Here is a 23,781-nt window from a genome sequence, read left to right as displayed (position 1 = left end):
AACTATGCCCAAAGGGCAAGCAAACCATGCATACCCTTTGACCGAGGAATACCACTATTAGGTCTATATCACAAAGAGATCATAAAAATGGGAAAAGGACTCACATGTACAAAAATATTTATAGCAGCTCTTTTTGTGGTGGTCAAGAATTGGAAATTGAGGGGATGTCCTTCAAATGGGAAATGGCTGAATAAGTTGTGGTATATGAAGGTAATGGAATACTATTGTGCTATAAAAAATGAGGAGCAGGAGGGTAGAGCCAAGATGGCAGAGTAGAAACAGTACTTCTGCGAGGCTCTGGCTCCTACCTGTTCTAATACATGTAAAAAATGACTCTAAACAAACTTTAGAGCTACAGAACCCACAAAGTGACAGAGAGAAACAAACCTCCGGATGAAGACAGCCCGGCAGGCTGGTAGGAAGGGGCCATAGCAGCACTCTGGGAGCTGAGCCCAGCCCTGAGTGAGCCAAGGTTTTAGCCTCAGGGCACCCCGACCAGCCGCAGCTAGAGGGAGAGTGGATCACCAACAGCTTTGGTGGTTTCCAGAATTATCAACCTATAAATTCCAAAGACAAAGTGAGAGGCCAGTGGACTTTGGGAACAGGGAGTCCAGGAGTGTGGTCTGGTCTCTGTCCCCCAGAGGGAGAAGTGACTGAGGGGTGGCTGCCACGTGGCTGCTTCAGCAGATTGTAGGGGGACCAAGCAACCAGTTTAAGGGGTAATCACTCTTGCTTTAACCTCCTTGGATCTGGATCCCTGTCCTGGGTAGAGGTCCTGGGATGCATGACCAGTGTGCCAGAGCCAGTGGAGGCTTCTGAGAAAGCACCCAACTAATAGCTCCAGCAGCTAAGAAAACCCCAGCAATTTGGGACAAAGCTCTCCTCTCTGAAAGCAGAGTTCTACTGTGGCAAAAAGCTCAAGAGTCAAGTGTTGAGTGGCAACATGAGCAAGCAGGGGAAGTGGAGCAAAAACAGCAATCCGACTTTGGATTCCTTTTTTTGGCGACAAAAAGGATCAAGGCATGGAACAGGAGGAAGAAAACAAAGTCAGAACTTCTGCACCAAAAGCTTCCAAGAAAAATATGAACTGGTCATGGAGAAGCTTAAGAAGGCAAATAAGAGAAGTAGAGGAAAAATTGGGAAGAGAAGTGAGAATGATGCAAGAAAATGATGAAAAGAGAGTCAACCACCTGATTGAAGAAAATAACACCTTAAAAAATAGACTAACTCAAAAGGCAAAAGAGGCTCAAAAAGCCAATGAGGAGAAGAATGCCTTAAAGAGTCAAATTTGCCAGACAGAAAAAGAATCTCAAAAGCTCACTGAAGAGAATCATTCCTTCAGAATTCGATTGGAGCAAATGGAAGCTAATGACTTGACTTCAATCAAGATACTACTAAACAGATCCAAACAAATGAAAAGGTAGAAGGCAATGTGAAATATCTCATTGGAAAAACCACTGATCTGGAAGAAAACAGATCCAGGAGAGATCATTTAAAAATTATTGGACTACCTGAAAGCCATGATCAAAAAAAGAACCTAGCAATTGTCCTTCAAGAAATTCTCAAGGAAAATTGCCCTGTTTTAGAACCAGAGGGCAAAATAGAGGTTGAAAGAATCCACTGATCAATTCCTGAAAAAGATCCCCCAAAGAAAACTCCTAGGAATATTATAGCTAGGTTCTGGAGTTCCCAGATCAAGGAGAAAATATTACAAGCATCCAGGAAGAAACAATTTGAATACTGTGGAAACACAATCAGGATAACCCAGGATCTGGAAGCTTCTACACTGAGGGATGGAAGGAATTGGAATATGATATTCCTGAGGTCAAAGGAGCTGGGATTAAAACCAAGAATCACCTACGCAGCAAAACTGAGTATCATGTTTCAGGGGAAAATATGGTCATTCAGTGGAATAGAGGATTTTGGGGATCATAGCGGGGATGATAGAGGGGAGGACAGGTTGGGGGGGAGGGAAGTTTTCAAAAGCACCCACTTTTGAAAAGGGACAGGGTCAAAGTAGAGAATAGAGCAGGTTGGGGGCGGGATGGGATGGAGGGAAATATAGTCAGTCTTTCACAACATATCCACTATGGAAATGTTTTGCATAGCTACACATGTACAACCTATATTGAATTGCTTGTCTTCCCAGTGGGGGTGGGTGAGAAGGGAGGAAGGGAAAGAATCTGGAATGCAAAGTTTTAAAATCAAATGTTTAAAATATATATAATTTTTTTACATGCAATTGGGAAATAAGATGTACAGGTACTGAGGCATGTAGATCCATCTTGCCCTACCAGAGAGTCGGAGGGGGGTTGGGGGAGGATACAGGAGAAAGCAGATTGGGGGAGGGGGTATTCAGTGGAATTGCTGTTTTGTGGTGGTGGGCAGGAGAAAGATGGGGAGAAAATTTGTAACTCAAAATCTTGTGTAAATGAATGATGTAAACTAAAAATAAAAATTTAATTAAAAAAAAAAAGAAATGAGGAGCAGATGGATTTCAGAAAAACCTAGAAAGACTTATATGAACTGATACTAAGTGAAGTGAGCAGAACCAGGCGAACATTGTATACAGTAACAGCCACAATACCAATTGTGATGACTGACCTTGACAGATTTAGCCCTTCTCAGCAATGCAAGGATCTAAGATAACTCCAAAAGACTAATAATGGAAAATGCTATCCACATTCAGAGAAAGAACTTTGGAGTCTGAATACAGATGGAAGCATCTATTTGCTCTCCTTTTCTTCTGCTGTTTTGTTTCTTCTTTCTCATGGTTCCTCCCATTAGTTCTAACTCTTCTATACATCATGACTAATGTGAAAATATGTTTAATATAGGTAGAGCCTTGGGGGTGGCTAGGTGGCACATTGAGTAGAGCACGGGCTCTGGAGTCAGGAGGACCTCAGTTTGGATCCGGCCTCAGACACTTAGCGCGCGCGCGCACACACACACACACACACACACACACACACACACACACACACACACAACCTAGCTGTGTGACCTTGGGCAAGTTACTTAACCCCAATTGTCCTCCAAAAAAGAAAATATAAGTAGAGCCTATATCAGATTGCAAGCCATTTTGGGGAGGGGGAAGGAGAAGAGTAGGGGAGAAAATTCAAAACTCAAAATCTTATGGAAGTAAATGTTAAAAACTAAAAATAAATTATGTATTAAAAAAACACGACTCAATTCAAATCCCATCTTCAGTAAGAGGCCTTTCCCAGTCTCCTTTCACTGTTAGCACCCTCCCTTTGAGATTACCTTCCTTTCATACTGCATGTATCTTGAACATAGTGGTTTGTATGAAGTCCTTCCTAGTTAGTGTGAGCTCCTCGAGGGCATGAACCTTGTTTTATCCTTTTTTTGAATCTTCAATGCTTAGGGCAATACCCAACCCATCAAAGCTTCCTGATTAACTAGGATTTTAGTTTTGGCTATGCCACTAAGTGTATGATTCTTGAGGCTCAGTTCCTTTATTTATTTAATAAGGAAGACAGAGGACATGATCTCCTAGGTCCCTTTAGTTCTGACATCCTACAAATTTATGGTCCTGGGTTATGGAAGTGTTTCCTCCTTTGTATCTGAATTATGAACCTGAACTCCACTCCCAGTTCTGGAGAGGACAACTGGCTTTATTTTACTATTCTTTCATCTCTACATCTACATCAGATCCTCTGCAACAGTCAGTTATATATTTTCTATAGCAGTTCTGGAGGGAGTTTTTCCTACTAAGTGGGAACATCCACTTATTTACGATGAATAGAAAAAAGCCTGGGTACCTTGTCCCTCTAAGGAGGGGGGCTCTGGAAGTATTGTATTCAACATTAAAGACTTTGTTTTCACTATAATACCTTCTCTTTCCATGTTTTTAATTCTTCAGGACAATTTCCCTTCTAATCAACATTCCAAACCTACTCCCAACACCCATATACATGGGAGAATAAATCCCTTACCTCTTTCTCAGCTCAGCAATTTGAAGATTCACAGCTACAACAGCTACAACAGTCACCTTGTGTCAGTCACCAGGCCTGAAATGGGAAAGCAGAAAGTCATGGAGACAGAGATATCCAATCAAAACATTGGAAAAACCTGAAAATACATGCAATGTACCACACCTAAAGACCTCACATCTCTGCAAAGGAGTGGAAGAGAAAGATTCTTTGTAATTCACTTTTGATGATTTTGTGGCTGTTCTTTCCTTTCACCTAGGAGTTTCTACTTCATCAGTTAAGGAAGGTCAGCTATATAGACAGTGGATCCTAGGAGCCAACTCTCCACCACAGCCTCCAAAATTCCCTAAGGCAAGATTCTTGCTTTTTCCTTATTTCCCTGCCAGGGTCCTTACTTTACCTTCATTCTTCTTAACTAACCTATCAACATTGCTAATAACCCAGACCAGTCAGTATGCTATAGGCTAGACTTTTGGCCAGAGTTATGTCCTGACTCACCCATACCCAGCTTTATCTCTAGTGTCTTAAATGGCTTTTCCCTTTCCGCTTTAAAAATACAGTATTAAAAAAAAACGTTTCTGAAGCCATGGAGAAGGGGAGTGTTTTATTACACAATCTCAGAGTAGTAAGGAACCTTAAAGGTCATCTAATCTGGCTTCTATCTGAGCAGCTGTTTAAAAAAAAGAATTATAGTAAAAAATCATGAGCCCTGTTTGAAAACAAAGGAATCCACTTCAAAGGCAGCTCTGTCATTTACTATTTATGTGACTTTAGGCAAGTCAGTTAATGTCTCTGGGCCAATTTCTTAATTTATAAAATAAAGGAATTGGACTAAATGACCTCTAAGATCCCCAGTGACATCTCCCCCAAGTGGTCATTTGTGGGGAACAAAATGGCAATTATGGGTAAAGGGAAGCACACAATTTAAAAACACCCTTTACAAAGTCAGTTTGTTATTTTAGGGGCAAAAAAAATGCATTATATATAACTTGGTTTGTTCATGAAATTATCAAATTATATATTTAGAAATGTGAAGGCCCCCCAAATAGAATCTTTGCAATTTTTAGGAAAACAAGGGGTTTTATTTCTCCTGATTTGGTTGGAGGAATAAACCAACCAAGAGTCTTTGGGCTTGTAAACTGAGTTTTCCTCCCAGATTTTTCCATCTCCTCTCTCTATCCTACTAAATCTGCATATTTACAAGAAGGCAGAATGGTATAGTGTGAACAACATTGAATTTGGAGTCACAAGGAGTGAGTTTAAAGCCTTTTTCATTCATTCACCCAACAAATATTCATAAAAGCTCACTATCTACCAACTTTCCTTTTAAGTCCTGCAAGACATACAAAGATGTGTAAGACACAAACATGCCTTGCTCTCCAAAAGGCACAGAAATAACACGTTAAAATGATGATAACTGCTGCTTTTTAGCCAACTTCATTCAGATCCTCTGTCCCTGAAAAAGGATGATGATGGGCAAGGATCCAGCAGGAACCAATCCATCGCCCCAGTGTGCCCAGATGACCACATAGCTCTTAGTGTGGAAAGAGGGAGAAGGACCAGCGCCTTTCAGAGTCATACCTCCCAACTCCCTTTTAAACAACTTGAGGACCAGGACATTTACATCTCTGTCCTAGTGGCTAACACACAGGAGATGTTCAGTGTTTGTATGAATGCATGAATGGACGCACCTCTCTTTTAGGAGAAAACATTTCCCTTGGGACAATCAGGGGATGTCCTTTTTCCTGGCACATGGACCCCACTTGTCCTGGCCCAAGGGTGGAGAACCCACAGCTTTGAGGCCACATGTGGTCCTCTGGGTCGTCAAGTGTGGCCCTCCAACTGAATCCAAACTTCCTTAATAAAAGGCTTTGTTCTGTGAAGTTTGGATTCAGTTAAAGGGCTGCACCCTGTTAGCTTAACAGATCCACCAAAGCAGGTGGCCAAGCTGAGGGAGTAACAGTCACACTGGACACTTCCGTAGCACTTTAAGGTCTGCAAAGTGCTTTATCTAAACTGTTACTTGATCCCCACAACAACCCTGGTATGAGGTAGGTAAGTGCTATTATCCCTGTTTCACAGATAAAGAAATTGAAGCTCAGAGAGTTAAAGGATGTGCCCAGTGCCACACAGCTAGTCAGCCTGGGATGTCATTCGAACCCAGGTCTTCCTCTCTACTATGTCATGCTGCAACAATTCCAAAAAGGAAAGCCGTTAGGAGTCCTGTCTCAGACTCTAGCACCCTACCTCCAGTGACCTGGAACCTGTCTTCCCTTCCCTCACACACTCAAAATTCTTAGGTATATAATTCTCACCCCAAAAACCTTTCTCCAGGGTGATCTAGTTTCTTTTAAAACTGTGGACACAATGGAGCAGAAATGGGTGCCTAATTTTCTCTACCTCTCAAATGCCCCTCATTCTCCCCTTGCCCAGCTGGTCTTTCAGACCAGTGATATAAATGGGCATTACCTTTCTTCCTCCCCCCACCCCAGCTCATAACTGCTGGCATCCAAGGCTTGGGAGTATATACACAGGGGATGATCCAATATGGAAAAGGGGAAAAGAGCCAGGACTGTGACTGGTTCTAGACATTAACCAAGGTCTTGATCAATGAGAAGGTACCTCTGGGACTTCATGCTATTTCTCCCGGAGCCTCTTGGGGATCCAGACCAGGAACCTGGGACCAGGAGACGTGGGAGGAAGCAGTAGTTGTACTGCTGGTATAAAGCTAGGAGCTCTGCAGTCAGAAGGGGATGAAAGGCCTTAGATAAGAGCAAGACAGTCCCTCCGGTAAGAGAAATACCCTTGAACCAAACTGCAAAAACAGCTGCTTTTCTCACTTTCCCTGCCCCACTCCAGTGGACAGAACCTACAAACATGACTTAGGAAGCCCCATTGCACTCCTCCTACTTCCTTTCCCAGCTCGGAATGAAGAGCTTGAGGATTCTAGAGACTAAAGGTATTCCTCTTTCCTGTAGGTGTATCCTTAGCCTGGAGTCAGATACCTTGGGAATTTCAGCCTCAATCCAAACCCTGGGAAGGAGGGATCCAGACAATTTAGTTACGCCCTCCCCCTTCCTGACAACTGGTACCACCAGACACAATAGCTCTTTTCTCCTGACTCTGAGAAGACACATCTGCTCTGGAGGGCTGGAGGGCCGGCTACACTCCCCCCCCCCCCCCCCCTCCTTTCCACATGCCCACACACATCCCACCTCCGTGGGAACTTGCAGTGCACTGGCGATCTTGCCCAGATCTCTGAGGCGGATCCAGTGTACATAGACAGTAAAGGGCAGGAACTTTCCCCACAGCCCCACTACCCATCATGCACGCTTCTCTGAGGCTCCAGGATATCAGATGAATACCTCCTTCCCCCAAACACACAGGGTTCCCCAGCTTTAGTATAGCCCAAGCAATACAGATAGCAGCTGCGGGGGTGGGGGGGGGGAAATGCAACACTAACACAATGGGTTTATTTATAGGGTCACACACGAGACTTGGCCTCAACCCTCTAAGTCCAGACCTCAGGGGGCTGGTTAAGGGATGAGGACTTCATACTGAGGCCTGCACAGGCCACTCTCATTCTGCTGTTATTTCCATCCTTGCTCCTTTCACCTCTGCATTTCTCAGTCCAGCAGCACCCTCATGATCCTCCTCCTCCAGTAAGTCTTCCTTGACTACTCCAGCCCACCAGATCTCTCTGTTCTTTATGCTCCTATTGCACCGATAATAAGATGTAATTGTTCCATGTTGGGGGGGGGGGGGTTAGTTTTGATTCCTCCCCAGAGACTGGAACAATAGTTTTTTGTATATTCCACCAGTGCCCATTGTAGGGGTACATAGTAGGTCCTTTGTAAACACAGGCTAATAGGGACTCAGTATGTTCACTTCTATAGTCAAGTTTTAATTTAAGAGCTGGAAACCTCTCTCAATTTCACCTGGAAGAAAGACTGGGAGGTAAGAATTGGGGGGAAGGAGTGAGAATATAAAACAGGCTTGGGTGGATAGAGGGTTAACATCTGTCCCTGAGGATGAAGAGGCTAGAAGTCCTACCACTAAATTTCTCTTCTTTCCAACTCTACCAGTTCTCATGTACAAATTGACTAGGGTGCAGAGGGGTGAAGAAGCCATCTTTCCAGACTTGCCCCTAACAGTGGCTATGGCCTTGAGGAAATTGTCGATTGTTGCAGGCTTTAGTGTTCTCTCATAAATAGAGCTAATCCAACTTTACCTAGGAATGCTCTTTCCTTCCTGACCCATGAAAGTTACAAATCCATTAATCTTCCTGTCCTGAGTCCCTTCCTTTGGCCTATCCCCCGTGCAATCCCCAACCCCAGAAGAACAAGAAGTCAACACCTTTTCGACCTTCTGGGCATAAGTCAAGATTCACTACAGATCCTTTAGGAACAGAGTCTTCATATAAGACAAAGGTAGATTTGATAATGGATTGGCCCCTAACTGCTCTAGGATGTAGGAGAGAAAAGCTACTGCTTACCAGGCTGCATCTGAAGGACCAAGAAAAACAGAGCAAAAAAAGGAAAGCAGTTTCTCCCTATCAACTGCAGAAATGTTACATAGTCAATCTGGGACTCACGATAGGTAGCTACCCTACCTGCCTGACTCCCATACATCTCCCAAGCTTCCATGAATTCAGAGCTCCAGGGTGACCCATGGATGCCAAGGGAACAAGGGAACAGGTTCTGGCATGCAGGGCATCCATCTGTGCCTGAGCGGCTCCAACTCTGACCTAGCTAACTCCTCAGAGACCAGCTGGCAGGGTGTGGCACGGAACAGAATGCTGAGGATCTGCCCATGTGGTCCGCTTTGCCCAAAAGAGGAAGGGGAGAAAGGGAAGGATACAAGAAGAACCATGGTACTCCTTCAAACCCCACTTCAGGCTCAGCTCTGCCCACCAGCCAGAATCCAGGATCCTTGAATCCCTATTCTGGATCAAGCATATAACCCCTAGGCAAGACCTTAACCTCTCTGGGTCACAGTTCCCCCATCAGGCCATGGTGAAGATGAATGAGGTCATGTCTGGATTGAAACAATAACTGCAGCAAAGTAGCAGGATATAAGATAAACCCACACAAATCATCAGCCTTTCTTCATACTACCAACAAAACCCAGCAGGAAGAGTCTGAAAAATTCCACTCAAAATAGAATACAGAATTATATATATATATAGAATTTATAAAATAGTTGGGAGTTCACTTACCAAGGTACACATGGAAATTATATGAGTACAACTACAAAACTCTATGAAATAGAAACCTAAATAATTGGAGTGATCTTAATTGTCCATGGTTGGGCCATGCTGATATAATAAAAAGTATAATACTTCCTAAATTAACTTGCTTTTTTTAATGATATACCAATCAAACTACTTCATAGAACTAGGAAAAAAATAACAAAATCTATGTGGGGGAAAATGTCAAAAATCTCAAAGGAAATAATGGAAAAGGGTAGGAAAGAAGGCAGACTGGCCATATCAGATCTCAAACCATACTACAAAGAAGTAATCATGAAAACTACTTGGTATTTGGTTAAAAAACAGAAAAGATATCAGCTTAACAGACAAGGCATATAACATTCAAAAGCAAACGAACATAGGGGCGGCCAGGTGGCTCAGCGAGTAAGAGCACCGGCTCCAGTGTCGGGATGACCTGGATCAAATCCGGGTTCAGATACTCAGCACCACACCCAGAAATAATAACTGGCCGTGTAACCTTGAGCAAGTTACTTAACCCCAATTGCTTTAAAAAAAAAAAAAGCAAATGAACATATAAGTAGAGGATTTGATAAATTTAGAGATTCTCAACTACTGAACTCACTATTCAACAAAAACTACTGGGAAAAATAGAAAGCAATTTGGCAGAAATTAGGTTTAAACCAGATCAATCAATATACTTAATGAAATTAATTCAGAAGAATCAGAAAGACCTGAATTCCAATCCAGCCTCAGACACTTCCTAGCTGTGTGATACTGGGCAGGTCACTTAATCTCTGATTGCCTTAATTCACTGGTGAAGGAGATGGCAAACTATTTCAGTATCTTTGCCAAGAAGACTGAATGACTGAACAACAACAAAATTCACTGGAAGGTCAAATACCAAAGCTGAAGCTTAAATACTCTTGACTACAGAATGAAAAGATGGGACTCACTGGAAAAGACCTTGATGCTGGGAAAGACAGAAGGCAAAAGGAAAAGGGGATGGCAGAGAAAGAGATGGATAGTGTCATGGAAACAACAAACATGAATTTGGACAGACTTTGAGAGATAATGGAGAATAGAGGGGTCTAGTGTACTATGGTCCATGGGGTCACAAAGAGTTGGACCTGACTGAATTGAATAACAACAAACACCTCACACCAACTGCCAAGATAAGCTCCAAATGGACAAGACTTAGATATAAAATATCACATCAGTTCTGAACAGAGAAGGAGTTCATGACCAAGCATGGAACAGAGAAGATCACAGAGCATAAAATGAACAATTTGGATTATATTACATGAAAAGTGATATACAAACAAAATTAATGCAATTAAGATGAGAAGAGAGAATTATTTGGAAAGGCTTTGCAGTTCCAACAAAGTCAGGACTCTGGTGTCAGAATCACCTCACTTTGGGGGTTTGGGTATTTTGGGTTGAAGAACAGATTGGCAATCTGTTTAAATCCTACCTCAGACACTTATTAGCTGTATGGCCCTGATTAAGTCTAAGGATCAAAGATTTAGAATCTCAGAGACCATCAAGTCTCTGACTTGGTTCCGTATCCCTCTCATTTTACAAGTAAGAAAACTGAAGTTCAGAGAACATAAGTGATTTGCCCAGTCACACATCTAGCAAGTGGTTGAGGTGGGATTTTAATCTAGGTCTTCCTGATTCCAAGTGCAGCATACTGTCTATTATGCCACATTACATATCATCTTTCTCAGACAGGCTCCTCATCAGGAAAACAGGAATGATAACAGTACCAATCTCAATGGGTTGTTCTGAGGATCTAATGAGACCGTATGTTGTGTACTTTGCAAACCTTAAGGCATCATATAAATATTAGCTATGATGTGATGGATCCTCTCTTCTCCATATGTCCTACAAACTTCCCAAGAAAACAACAAAGAACAAAAGAGAGTAAGGACCAGCAAGGCAAAGAATTATCACTTCTTATCCTGGGGACAGGAAGTGAGGTGCCCTCTACAAAGGAAATGAAAAACAGCCCCAGTTCAGAATGGAAGGGAAAGCTCAGACTTTGGGAAATAGTTCTAGGACCAGAGACTAGGGACCAGGGACCAGGATAGTGTGTAATCTGGCAGAAAGGGTCTTCTTTTTTCCAGATATTAAGCACCCCAGTTACTAGCAGTCAGGATAAGGGGCCCAGAAGACACCCACAGATTGAACCAGGGAAGAAGCTGCCTCTGCCCAAATACAGACATTAGCTCCCACATCCTTCAGACAATGTCAACAAGGGGTTTAGTGCAGTATTAACACACCTGGGGCCTAGGGCAGTGTAATGGGTAGTAGTGCTTATGGCATTCTGAGACTTGTCTTGGTGCAATATTCTATTGCAAGGTCATGGGAAAAGTGGAGATGTATCCTAAACCATCTGAACAGTTTGGGAGTCCTATTCTTAAAATCACCCAACAGAGCAGGCTTCCTTGTGTTTCTTTCCCCATCATCTAGGCCCAGTTTTTGGTCCTTGGCACACATACCACTCCCAAAGGCAAGAAGCACTGGTAGAATTTTTGCATGAAGTGAGAGAAGCTTCTAAAGAAAATTGTGTCCTTTTAAGTTTTCCCTTTTATACAACCCCATCCTTTCAAACTAGATCAGGGATACAGAACCAATCCTGTCTGTCCTCCCAGGAAAGAAGGGCCTAAGGCCAGTCAAGATCTACTAGAATTTCCGTATATGAAAACAGCCACCCCTACATCCTCAGGTGAACCCAGCCCAGTTTAGATGTCTGAGGGAGGTGGCTGACTTGCACTGATTCTCCTATTCCACGGGGGCAGTGAGTGGCTCAATGGCCAGGCTACAGGCACTTAAAGGGGAATATGAGCAACTGTTACCCGTGAGATCCCAGCAGGGAGAGGCAGCAGAAGATATGAGGGTGAGTCAGCCCAGTAGAGGTTTCCTTGTCTGAGAACTGGAGATGATCCCCTGTGGGGAGTGGGGAAACAAATTATCCTATACTGAGGGAGAAGGATGAGATTGTCTTTGGAGAACTAGGCTAACCAATGATTTGTTTAAGAAGTGGTCAAGGCACCTTCTGTCTCTGAGCTGGGTACCTCCTGCCCATGGGAAAAGACTTTGGAATAGAGGTAGAAAGCTGGAAATATGGCAACAGAGGCTGAAAATGGTGATGTGTTGACTAGGGATGGGGGGTGGGGAAAAGAGTTGGAAGAGCATTGGCTCCCAGAGGTGCCTGGGGCTGCTGCAGTCAGGTCCGGAGGGTGTCTCAACAGATCCCCATACCAAAGGGCCAATTATATCCCCCACATCAAGCCCAGTCTAGAGCTACAGTGAATCAGGCCCTGGGAACCTCCACCACTAAGTAACTCCAGAGCCACACCCTAAGAGTTGGAGGGGGGCCCTGACCAAACCCCAGAAAAGTCCTATTGTGCTTTTTCCCACTGCCCACCTTCTGATTCTAGGATCCAGAATGTGAGCCTTTAACAATTCTAGATTGGGCATCAAGGGGTGGGGGAGCTGGGAAAAAAGATGGATTGGAATGAGGCAAAACTGTAGGAAATAAAGAGCCACTGATTAAACACCAAGGCTAGTAACAACCCAACAAGATTTTTTTTAAAAAATGTGCAGGGGGAGAAGTGTGAATTCAGGCCTGGCATAGCTTTTTTCACTGTTGCTGCAGCATGGTTTTTCAGAAATTGTAATAACATCGATGATAATTCCCTTTAATAACAACTTGGTCTTCACAGATCCTTTCATCTGTACAGCTCCCAGGGCTGGGCAAATGGTAATTAGTGGATGGTGTTACACCCTGATGATGGCATGTTATTAACTCACTGGCACATGCAGGGAAACCAAGGCACAAGGAAAAGACCATCTTCCCTCACTGAACTCAGGACCCCTGACATGTCTTCTGAGTCTCACATAACTTGAGAGCTGAAGGCAGAATGATCAAATTGCCCTCCAGCGTCAGGCAAATTTTAGGTAGAAGGGGAGGAATGGGGGCCCCTGAAGCACCCTGCCAGAGAAGCACAAGGCAGAAAGTCTGAGGTGAGGTGTTAAATAGAGGAAGCACAAACCAGCATCCGATCCCATTCTCTTCTGAGGATGGCAGCTAGTAGGCCCTTTTCCCTGACTGGCTAAAGAGCCAGGGTTATATAAAATGGGAAAATGATGGTTTGACTTCTGGGTATGCCATCAGACCTCAGGAAATCTTGTCTTTTGATCAGCTAAAGCTACTGGACAGCAAGATCCCTGAAATAACTGAGGAAAGCACTCTATCAATGTCAACTACTATGTACTAAGAAATTTTGTTACTTTATACCTTTTGCTCATCAAAAGGTAGGATTCTTCCAAGTTCTGGCTCTTAATTTATCCACCTTCATGTTGTAGTCCTCTTTTCTCACTGCCCCAGGCTTCTGTTTTTCTATCTTTTAAAGAGTGGCAGGGCCTACCAGTTTATTCAGTGCTGCAGAATACAAAATGGACAAAGGCCTGCTACTGCCCTGCTGTCAATCCCAGAGATGCCAGGACAGGGAGAAAAAAATGAAGGTACCAAAGAACAGAAGTTTCTTGGTTTCTCTCCCTCTTCCTCTTTCCTTGGTGGACAAGGGAAGCCTAAGGGGAATCCAATCCATCCCCACAGATAGAAAGGGGGACAGACAGGTAGGTAATGCACAGCAAGACTCATAGAAATGACAAGAACAATGAAATCAGAAGGCTTGGGGATAAGTTCTAAATAGCAGCTTTCACCAGTTTTCTAAGGACAGGTTTGGATTCAAGATTCCCTTATTTTAAGGCTTTTGAGTACTTTTTCTAGACATATCAGATCTGACTAGAGTCTCCAGAAGAAGGTCCTTTCTCATTCTCAGGGAACAGTGACTGCATAGAGACCCCAGCACCAGCTTTCAGAAACCCAAGATCTAAGATCACCAGCTATGTAATGTCCTGCCCATACCTCTCTCTCAATCCCCTCTCCCAGTTAGCGGGACCCTCTGATGTGAGCTAATCAGTGTGGTATAGTGGAAAAGACACAGGGCTGGGAACTGGGAAACTCAAGGCTAGTACTGTCTACTACCAACCAATTATGTGATCTTAAGCAGAAACAAGTAATAATAAAAATACATTTATATAGTTTTAAGGTTTACAAAGCCCTTTCTGCTTTGTGATGTAAGTAGTAGTCATTCATATTTCCATTTTACAGATGAAGAAAATTAGGCCCAATAAGGTAAAATGATTTGCCCAGCATCATCATGGCCTAGGAAGGAACTGTGATCTGAACCAGATCTTCTCACTCCAGTGCACATTCTTCCCACTATGCCAGGATGCTTCTCTGGGACTCAGTTTCCTCATTTGTGAAATGAAGAAGTAGACTGCAAAGGCAGTCTCTTCTAGTGTTTATATTCTATGACTCTGTTATTTGGCATACAGTGGTATGGGTTATTTGAATAAATTTGCAAGTGACTGTTTCAAAACAAATCCTAAATATGAAAAAAAAATCTAATCCAATCAATTCATCTTGATGTTAGGAAGGAAACTGCTGTAGAAGAGGGCATTCTGAAATACTGGCCAGCTGGGGTCAACAGGCCCACCACAAAGGCATCAGGTGGCTTTCCTTTAAAACAAGAGTTCTTGAGCTGTTTTAGGGTTTGGGTTTTTTTTTTTTTTTGTATCATAGACCTCTTTGGCAATTTGGTTGACCCCTATGAATCCTTTCCTCAGAATAATGTTTTTAAATGCATAAAACAAAAACCAAAACTTATAAAACTACAAAGGAAACCAATTACATGGAAATGTAATTTTTATTTTCCAACCAAGTTCCTGGATCCATTAAAATCTATTCATGACACCCTTGAGAAGCAGAGTCGGGGTGGTGTCTGAAGACTCCAGGATAAGATCCCCTGGTTTTTAGCAGATCATTTCATGCCTCTTCCATCTCTCAGGCAAGGTCACCCCTAAGCTTATGCTGAAACTGGACCCACCCTGCAGAAGTGGCTGTTATTACCTAACCTTTAGTGGATAATTCAACTTTGGGGAGAGGACATGTGTCAATGCAAATGCTTTCTGACAAGCTGCTTTCATTCTGGGAGGTGACACAATCCATACCAGAGGTTTAGGATAGGCCATCAAGACATTCTCCTCCTACCTACCATCAACAATACCTCCTATTAGAAATTTAACACCAGTGGGCAAGGTCTCTGCTGTGTCAAGTAGACAGAGAGAAAGTGACAGTACACACAAACCCTGATGGTTCCTGGTACTTCTAACTTGAATTTTTCCCTCCAATGTTCCCTGTAGCACCTGGGAAACCAAGGATAAAAAGAAATAAGAGGAACAGAGGGGCCTCTAGCTCCAAGGTAAAACATGTTCCAACCTGGAGAGCCAGACTCCAGAGAAAGCCCTGCACCCAGGTGGAAAAAAAAGGTGGGGGGAGTTCAGGAACAATGAGGTAGGGGCTGCTTCATCCTGCTGCCAGGATGGGAAGGCAGGCTGGGTGGGAAGAAGGGAAACTGGAGGTGGGGATTGGGGGGGGGGGGCAGGGAAGAAACTTCTGTCAGAGTTCCTAAATGAGTGTAGGCACTCCCTCCACCCTACCCTCTCCCTATGAGGGAATGGATGAGCTTTCTCCCTGGCCCAGATCCTACAACAAGTCCAAACAGCTGAGCTGCAAACTGTCTCCTGGGAATTTGCCTGCCTCACTGCCCTCCTCCTCCCTCCTTAACCCCCACAGAAAGGACCAACTCAAATATCAGAAGAGCCAAGGTACCCCAGCAGGGGCCATACTCCTGGCAAGCTTTACCAGTCCTGTTGCAAATGAAGGATAATAGGAAGGTATCAGCTGCCACCTCATCTTGGACCTCCCCTCTCTAGTCTGAGCCTAAGACTCTACTGTTTAAAACCAAGCCATACAAATAAATTTAGACATCCAAACCAAGCTGTGGGCTGAAGTCCCCCGATGCCTCTCAAATCTCTGTCATAGACTTTCTTCCTTTCCATAGTGCCACCAGCTTCATCCTGCTACACTCTGGGGCTGGCTACCTTTCAGGGACAATAACCTTCTTCCCTTGAAGTTCTGTTGCTTTTCCTGGTCCTCTCCCTCTGCTGCCTTATGTGTGTGGAGTAGATGAGGGATGCTTAAAGGACCAAGGTCACCTCACCCTTGGACCATCTGTTTTGAAGACAAGGCCCAGCTGCAGAAGAACATCTGCTGGGGCAAGGATATGTAGTTCTTCTGGGTCTGGAAACCCATCAGCTCAGGGTAAGGAGGAGCCTAATCAGAGGCAGATTTTTTCCCACTTCCCTCCTTGACAGCTATCTCAAAGGACTAGGGGTATCTCCAACTAGCTGGCATAGCATGAGCAGAGGAGGGACTGCAGCATAGGCTGTGGGCCCTAGTTAATTTTCCTCAAGGTTACAGACTATAGGAAGATCATTCCCATTCCCCAAATGAGAAGGCTTTTGCAGTGGTTTTTTTTTTTTGTTGTTGTTGCTGGAGTTTGGGGAGAATGGGAGGATTGTCACATAAGGTCTCCCTCCAAAACCCATTAACCTCAACTCCCAGTCTCAGTCTAGAAGGACAAAAACGTCTTAAGTTTACCCTTGGAAAATACTGATTCAGCTATCCCAGTTCAGCCCCAGAGTGAGCCCAGGCCCATGGGGGCAGGTAGGGACCCGGGGATGGGGCCAGCGCGAGTCCCGGGAATGGACCCAACGCGGGTCCTGGGGAGTGACCCCAGGATGGGGCCAGCGCAAGTCTCTGCTCAGGGGGTGGGGGGCCTTGGAACGTAAAGGAAGGGGCCCCGGGGGTCGGTCCGAGCGCCGCACTCCGAGTAGGGTGGGGGCAGTGGCGGGCACAGTCGCATTCCCCGAATTCTTCTGGCACCGAGGCCAAGAGCCCGGGCCGACTTCGGTGAAGGGGCTGCCTAGGCCCCACTTCCTGCGCAGCCCACCCCCATGCAGCCTTTTCTCATCCTCCATCCTCCCCTCACTCCACCCCACCCGCTGGGGATTCTGAGAACTTGGGGGGGTCTCTGCTCCCTCACCGTGGGGATGGGGATAGGGTGGGGGACAAGACCCCACGCCTGCAATGCTGGGGGTGGGGGAGCTGGGCGAACGGGACAAGGTCAGGGACTCTGGAACTGGGAGGGGGGCGGCCCCGGAACACCCCTCTGCCCCTCCAGTTTTCCTTCCGGGGACACGGAGCGTGCGCGGAGGTGGGGGGGGGGGCGCCGAATGGACCGAGCCGCGGGCGGGAGGGCCCCCAGGGAGGAAGGAGGAGGCTGGGATGGGGTGGGGGTTGGGGGGTCGGGGCGGAAGGCCGGGCTGCCACGAAAGCGTTAACTCTCCTGGGCCGGGGCTCCCGACCGCTTTCCCCAGCAAGATCCGTGCGCGGCAGAGACTCACCGAGGGCTCTGGCCGGGACCGGGCCGGGCCGGATCCACTGGGTCCATGGCGACTGCGGCTGCGGCTGCGGCTGCGGCAGCGGCCCGGGAACGGGGGGCGGAGGAAGGCAGGGCTCGGGCCGCCGCCTGATGTCAGGGCTTTAAAGGGGCCCTCTGGCCCCGCCCCCGCCCCTTTGGGCCCCGCCCTCGTCCGCCCGCACAGCCAATCCGCGCCCCCCTGGGACTCGGGGCCCCGCCCCTGGTCTCTGCCAGATGTTCCCGGCCCGAGTTGGGCTCTCCCCGCGACACCCCCACCCCCAGCCGCGCGAGCCGCTTCCGCCCAGTCACGGAGACGCTGCCCGCTATCCTAACCCGCCTGATCTACCTTTTCTGTGCTGGGCTTGGTGGCCTTGGGGCAGGGCGGCGGGTGGGGGGCTGGGGGAAGCCTCCCCACCTAGGCTCGGCTCGTGGAGACCGGTGTGCACATCTGTGTGCATACCTGTGTGCACGTGTCTTTGTCAGCGAAAGTGTTTGTATCTGCAGCATGACTTTGTACGAATATGGGTGTGATGTAAAGGCAGGGAAGAGGGTGCCTCCTTGGCCTCGTGTGCTCTCGCCCTCTTTACTGTAGGTCCTCCTTCCAGCCTACTATTGTATCACCGTAAATTTAATTTTTTTTTGTTATTTTGAATCCGACAAATATCAATAAACATTTCCATATACTAAGAAGAGTTAAAGAAAATTTTTGTATGTAAGGAATTGCTGATTCTCACTACTCTACCCCACCCCTGCCAAGATTTTAATTTATTTATTTTTCCTTATTCTGTAGTCGACAAATATTTACAAACATTTCCATATACTTATATGAAAAAAGAGGATTTTATATGAAACCTTGGTGAAGGAGACAGGAAATGGATTAGATGGTCTCTAAAATTGTTTCTGGCTCTAATTTGTCCCCACTCCCCACCCCAGGATTTTAATTTTAATTTTTTGTGTTTCTAAACTTAAAATAACAACAAACATTTTCATACACTAAGAATAGAAAATATTGGGGCGGCCAGGTAGCACAGCAAGTAAGAGCACCGGCCCCAGAGTCAGGACAGCCTGGGCTCGAATCCGGGCTCAGACACTTAGCACCCACCCAGAAACACCTGGCCGTGTAACTTTGGGCAAGTTACTTAACCCCAATTGCTTAAAAAAAAAAATAGGGCATGATCATATCTTAACTTCATTATATTGTGATTTTGACTACATTTGTCCTTCTCTTGGTCAAGATACTGAAGTAGTTTGCCGTTTCCTTCTCCAGCTCATTTTACATTTAAGGAGCCTGAGGCAAACAGGGTTAAATGACTTTCCTGAGGGTCACATAGTGAGTGTCAGAGGCCTGTTGTACTCAGGTCTTCTTGACTCCAGGCCCAGCTCCAACCACTTAAGTTACAGAGCTCCACAACATTTTGCCCTCCCACCCCCAATCCTATCACCTCCCCTCTAAAAAAGATTCCTTGATTCCCCCCCCCCCTTTTTTTTGGTGGTAGGGGAGTTGGGGAGGAGAGATGGAGCTAGTGACAGTTATTCCAAAAAAAAAAGGGGGGGAGTGAAAGTAAAGAGAATCAAGGAAACATTTTTTAATTTAGTTTCAACACAGTTACAAAACTGTCCTGCTTCTCCGTGTTTTCCTCTGAACTTTCTTCTGTTCTATATAAAAAAAATAAACATGGGTCAGAGTTCTTAAATCTTTCAAAGTTTTTCTTTATCAGACTTTATGGAACTGCTGACTGGGCCACAGGGTACTAAGCCACCCTGTGTTCTGTAACTAGGCCTGAAGCTTTGCCCAGTTTCAGTCCTATATGGAGTATGATTGAAAGGGGCCTAGGTTTCCTGTTTTCTCTCTTTAGCTCACTAAAACTCCTGCCCCAATGCAATAATAGAGATTTATTTATATCTGTGGCTTATATCTAGAGTTTCCTCAAAAGCAGGGAGTAAGGGGGCACTCAGAATTGGATAGGTAATTTATCCCTACATAGTCAAGAAGTGAATGAATTAAACAGTATTCAGTAACTTAGTTCAAGATTATTGTTATTTAGGGTAGCTAGGTGGTACAGTGGATAGAGCATTGGCTTGGAGTTGGGAAAATCTGAGTTCAAATTTGCCTGACACTAGCTGTGTCACCTTGGGCAAGTCACTTAACCCCTATTTGACTCAGTTCCTCATTTGTAAAATGGGGACACTTGGAGAAGCGGATGGCAAACCACTCTAGTATCTTCGCCAAGAAGAGTCAAACACGACTGAACACAACAGATTATTATCAATCTGTTGCAGTTTACAAGACTACTAATTAGGAATTTCACATTTCACCTTGTACTGCATTTCTGGGTGTCTGCTGATAAAATGGTCAGGCTTGAGCTAATACTCTTGATGTTTATCTTCTCTGAAAAACGAAAAAACAGAAACAAAAACATCTTCCCTTGCCCACAGTCAGTTTCACTCAAACTCACAAGGGGATGGTAGGCATCCTAGTCACACCCACCTTTAGAATTGTATTTAGACAACCCACTCATTGTCTAAAGACAGTCATGGGCTCAGATACAAGCTCATTTATTTCATTTAATATTCCGTGTAGAAATAGCTTTTCTTCTTATATATTTGAATAAACTCCCAAAGTCTTGGATACCAGACTTTTATCAGATAAATTTTCTGCAAAGATTTTTTCTCTCAGCTAAGTTTCCCTCCTAATTTTAACTGCATTAATTTACAGGGTGTCCCTAAAGTTTGGACACATAGGACATCTCATTAACTATGCATATTCTCAAGAAATGAATGAAATTTTCAACAACATTTTATTTACTTAGCATAAATGGGATTTCATAGGAAGGCATAGGAGACACAGAAAATCTCATTAATTAAATTAAATTAATCTCATTAATATGGAAAATAGTCCCCAATAGCTAATGAAAGCTTTTATTCCATATGAAATTGTCATTGCTAAAATTGATGCTAATTAAATAAAATGTTGTTGAAAATTTCATTTATTTCATTTCTTGAAAATATGCATAGTTGGGGTGGCTAGGTGGTACAGTGAATAGAGAGCACCAGCCCTGGAGTCAGGAGTTCAAATCTGGCCTCAGATACTTAACACAAAAACTAGCCCTGTGACCTTGGGCAAGTCACTTAACCCCAACTGCCTACCTTCCTCCTCCAAAAAGCAAAAAAAAAAAAAATTACATATATATGCACATGAGATTTCCTATGTGTCCAGACTTTAGGGACACCCTGTAGTTTGTGCAGACTTTTCAATTCCATTTAATCACAACTGTCTATTTAATCTTGTGATCTTTTCTATCTCCTTTTGGCTAAGAACTTGTTTTCTATCCATAATTGTGAAAGTTTCCTTCGTTGCTTTTCAAATTTATGATATTGCTTTTATATATAAATCTTGCATTCAGTTGGAGTTTATTGTGAAATATAATGCACGATGTTGGCTTGAACTAATTTCTTCCAAAGAGCATTCAAGTTTTCCTCACAATTTTTGTTTAATGGTCCTTACCTTAGTTTTGGAATTTGGGAGTTTATCAAACACTATGCTACTATATTCAATTGCCTCTGGTTCTTGAGAACCTTTTCTGTTCCACTGATCAACTTTTCTATTTTTTTTAACCACTATCTGATAGTTTTTGAATGTTTTCTTTTTAGATGATTTCTTTTTTGTAGTAAAGTTTGAGAATATGAAAGAAAGGCTGAGAAGTTTGCGTCTAAATGATGGGTAACAAGGAGTCTGTAGGAAAACAGGGATGAAACATTCAAGGACTGTTATTATAGTTGCTATGTATAGGGATAAATTGGAGGCCATGAGATGCTATCTCCATCAACTCTCTCACATTTCTTCTTCAAGGCTGAACAACAATGGCAGGTTTGAAATCGCTGGCCTTCATTTGGTGCTGTGTACATCTACAATGAAAGCCTCTTAGGCACTTTTTCATAATATTTGTATATTTCCAAATAACTGGAAGTTTCCAGCACATTGACTTTTCTGTACCTGGATTTTTACTTCTTATATTCTTTGTTGTTATTTATACACAGGGTATTATAATTGATAGAATGTTGGAATTGGAGTCTGCAAGACCTGGGTTCTAATTCTGCCTCTGATGCTCTGATTCCTGGTCATGGGCAAATCACTTGATTTTTTTGAAACTCAGTTTTTCTCATTTACAAAAAAGCCTACTGTGAGATTCAAATCAGGTAGTAATATATGTAAGCTGTTGTTCAGTCATTTTAGTAATGGTGGACCCTTTGTGACCCCATTTGGGGTTTTCTTGGCAAAGATACTGGAATGTTTTGTCATTTCCTTTAACTGCTCATTTTACAGATGGGGAAACTGAGGCAAACAAGATTCAGTGACTTGCCCAGGATCACAAGGCTAGCAATTGTTTGAGGTTAGATTTGAACTCAGGAAGATGAGCCTTTTGACTCCAAGCCTGTACTCTTATCCACTTCATCCCCTAACTGATTTGCAAAATTTAAAGCAACTACATAAATGTCAGTTATTATTATTAATATGCAATATTTCCCATTTTTCCTTAAAATTTTCAATAGTTATAACATTAGGTTCTATTATAGAAGTACTTTTAAAATTTAAATAACTTGATTTTTTTTTTTTGGATATATTTCCCAGCGTTACTCTTCCTTTCTCATCCAGAGAACCTTCATAAGGGGTTGAAATATGTTAATAACAGAAAAGTCTGGTGACATTTTAAATGGAGACATTGTGTTGATGATTGTTTGGTAGATGGCATCTCAGGAAGCTACCCACTCACTTCTGGAAATTGTACAGACAGGTTTCCCTGATTCCGTAGGACTACTTGCAACCGTCTAGACAAGAGTTCTTAACCTGAGGCTTGTGAAGTTGTTTTTTAAATATTTTTCATAATTGTATTTCAATATGATTGAGTACCCTTTGTAATCATATTTACTTATTTTATGCCTTTAACAACATTATTCTGAGTGAGGGGTCAGGCTGTCAAAGGGATCTAGGACACAGAAAAGAATCACGATCCCTGTGTAGGAGCTGACATTTTGGCCATGTAGATGGTGTGGACACCATTTGACACTGTTTGCACTGCTTATGAGGGTGTGGAATATCTCAGGTGGAGAGACAGCATTAGGAAGCAGAAAAACATGAAACTAGGAATCGTAAGACTTGGGCTTCAGTCTCATCTCTGTCACCCCCACCTTGCTATGTGACCTTGAAGACAAACTCACATTTGAAAAGCCTTTAATAGTTTACAAAGTTCTTTCCTCTCCAAAAAAAGAAGGGGGTGGGGGAGGGGAGCATGAGGTGTAATTATTATCATTCCATTTTGTAAAAGAGCAAACTGGGGCTTAGGCCACATGTTGACAGAGGTGGTTTATCTTAGCACAATGAAGTACACAAAGGAATTCTTGATGTCTTTCTCCTTCAGTAAAAAGGAAGGTAGAGTGATAATAAACATGTTACTTGCTGCTATAGACAGATGTTTTCTTTAGACTGTTAAAACTAACCTTTTTGAGGCTTAAGCTTCTTCTGTAAGTGCTAAATACACATGGAGTCTGAAATACAATTTTGAGATGATCCGGCATCATTTATTCCAGTTGTACATGTAACTGTAGTTGGAATGATGTACCACCATTTCTCCAGGGGCCCATGTGATGGTATCGCTGCTACTTTGTATGTCAAGGCCTGCAGATCTAGCATGCCAGATGTTCTCTTGGTTGCTTTGCCTGGAATTAGGGTCAATTGCCTAAGTGGAAAGGGAATGGTTCCCTGAGTATTAGACTCACAAACTTACAACAGTAACGTTATCATGCTATGAAAAAAGACATACCGGCTGTCTCCAGCCCCTCTAGGCAGCTTCAGAGTCATTTAAGGACCTGGAAGTGCTACGGAGTTCACAGACTGTTCATCCAACGGTGACTATAGAATTCTGGTGGGTTTTCAGATGGGATGGAATATCCTAAGCCAAATTCTGAAACGAAAGGTGGTTGTTTGTCTTGTACCTAGAAACACAACGTGGAATGCCTTGGCTATTTGAGGAAGTAACAGATTTTGCTATACAGACCACAACCTGCCCCCAAGGTAATATAAATGACATAGTTGGGAGGACTGGACTAAAATAACCTTGTGGTTGAAGTGGGGAAAAGGCAATGCCAAAGAAAGGGGAGACCTGGGAATGCTGATTTTGGTGTTGTCTAAGAACTCTGCTGAATGAATAGCTTAGACTCT

General features: G+C 43.8%; 1 protein-coding gene across 3 annotated transcripts in view; it reads right to left on the bottom strand.

Moving 5' to 3' along the window:
* NCKAP5L (NCK associated protein 5 like) overlaps positions 1-17,688 on the bottom strand; it is a 56,371-nt gene extending 38,683 nt beyond the window's left edge. The window contains exons 1-2 of one of the 3 annotated variants that reach the window (XM_069092593.1): positions 17,548-17,688; positions 3,957-4,031 (exon numbers count right to left, since the gene is read on the bottom strand). The gene's annotated coding sequence lies outside the window, so the exon portion shown is untranslated. Of the gene's footprint in view, positions 1-3,956; positions 4,032-6,575; positions 6,698-17,547 lie in introns of those variants that run through there. The other 2 variants (XM_069092595.1, XM_069092594.1) reach the window with 2 other exon arrangements.
* Between the last annotated feature and the right edge of the window lie 6,093 nt (positions 17,689-23,781).

Source organism: Petaurus breviceps, unplaced genomic scaffold (assembly GCF_028583685.1).
Source record: "Petaurus breviceps papuanus isolate PSGF00001 unplaced genomic scaffold, PetGlider_PUasm1.0 191, whole genome shotgun sequence".
Classification (NCBI taxonomy): domain Eukaryota; kingdom Metazoa; phylum Chordata; class Mammalia; order Diprotodontia; family Petauridae; genus Petaurus; species Petaurus breviceps.
The sequence above is the reverse complement of the archived record's forward strand: the minus strand, read 5'-3'. Positions and strand labels throughout refer to the sequence as shown.